General features: G+C 48.6%; 1 long non-coding RNA gene across 1 annotated transcript; it reads right to left on the reverse strand.

The window, feature by feature from the left end:
* Positions 1–230: 230 nt before the first annotated feature.
* Positions 231–1,248, reverse strand: LOC134911126 (uncharacterized). The gene is made up of 2 exons (XR_010176335.1): positions 1,145–1,248; positions 231–1,008 (listed from the first exon to the last, which is right to left on the reverse strand). It is a non-coding gene; the product is annotated as an uncharacterized LOC134911126 (long non-coding RNA).
* Positions 1,249–1,731: the final 483 nt, after the last annotated feature.

Below are 1,731 nucleotides of genomic sequence, written 5' to 3' on the forward strand. Positions count from 1 at the left end.
TGTGTCTTTGTCTGTGTGGTTTATCTTTTGATGTAATGCTTAAATCTTCTGTATTATGTGCATTGTGTGAGTTCTAGTTGGCCCCGCGGATGGCTGCCTCGGTGCTGCTCTGCCAAGCAGCCTTAGTTTTTAGTCTTAAATGTATAATATGTCTACTGTACAGTTGCATATGTGCAGTATGAACTCATATGTGTAATGTTTGTAATGTATGCTACGTTTTTTCCTCCATGTTGCTGCTTGGCGATGCATTGTACCACAAAGAATTCCTAGTGTACGTGAGTACACCTGGCCAATAAAGCTGATTCTGATGATTTTTTTTTTTTTTTTGCTGCCCAGGGCGCCCCCCCGTGCCCTGCACCCTGCAGTGCCTGTGTGTGTGGGCAGCAACGGTGCGCTGCGCTCCTGCCAGCCGCGTCATACCTCAGCCATCACTTACTTGATTGAAGTTCAATCTTCTCATACTCACCTGTCTTCTGACTTCTGGCTCTGTGAGGGGGGTGACGGCTTGCTGTGGGAGTGAGCATCTAGACACGGCTAGCGTTCAGTTCCCTTCAGGAGCTAATGGTGTCCTGTCAGCCAGAAGCAGAGCCATGAAACTCTGAGGAAGTTGGTTCTGCTTCTGCCCCCTCAGTCCCACGAAGCAGGGAGTATGATGCCAGCAGATCTCCCTGAAAATAAAAAACCTAACATAAGTCTTTTCAGAGAAACTCAGTAGAGCTCCTCAGAGTGCATCTAGTCGACGTGGGCACATTTCTAAAACGGAGGTCAGGAGGAGGGGCATAGAGGGAGGATCCAGTTCACACCCAATGAAAAGTCTTTAGAGTGTCTATGTCTCCTGTGGATCCCGTCTATACCCCATGGTCTTGATGTCATCCCCAGCATCCTCTAGAACGTATAAGAAAGTCACAAGGTCACAACACAGGGTAATCCCACATCTAGGAGCGTGGGTGGGTTTGGCAAGCGGTCAACGTACAGGGTTCAAGGCCAGGATCTGCATCCAAGGTTAACCTGCATGGGTACAGAGGACACAGTTTAAAAAAAGTTATTCTAAACAGTGTTAACCACCCAGCAGCGAGAGTGGGCCAGATACCTTGGGGCAATGACAAGTGTCACCACCATGTAGGAGTGGGGTCCAACTACTCACCTGAATAGGCTTCCTGGTCACAACACATGGTGATTCCACATCACAAGTAGGCCATCCAGGAGTGAGGAGGGGTTTGGCAAGTGGTCTACGTACAGGGTTCAAAGGCCAGGATCTGCATCCAAGGTTAACCTGCATGGGTACACAGGACAAGGTTTAGAAAAAAGGTATTCTAAACAGTGTTATCCACCCAGCAGCGAGAGTGGGCCCGATACCTTGGGGCAATGACAAGTATCAACACCATGTAGTAGTGGGGTCCAACTACTCACCTGAATAGGCATCCAGGTCACAACACAGGGTGATTCCACATCACAAGTAGGCCTTCCAGGAGTGAGGAGGGGTTTGGTAAGTGGTCTACATACAGGGTTCAATGCCAGGATCTGCATCCAAGGTTAATCTGCATGGGTACAGAGGACAAAGTTTAAAAAAAGGTAATCTAAACAGTGTTACCCACTCAGCAGCGAGAGTGGGCCCGATACCTTGGGGCAATGACAAGTGTCACCACCATGTAGGAGATTTTGGTCCAACAACTCACCTGAATAGGCATCCAGGTCACAACTCAGGGTGATTTCACATCACAAGTAGGCCTT

Source organism: Pseudophryne corroboree, chromosome 4, assembly GCF_028390025.1.
Source record: "Pseudophryne corroboree isolate aPseCor3 chromosome 4, aPseCor3.hap2, whole genome shotgun sequence".
NCBI lineage: Eukaryota > Metazoa > Chordata > Amphibia > Anura > Myobatrachidae > Pseudophryne > Pseudophryne corroboree.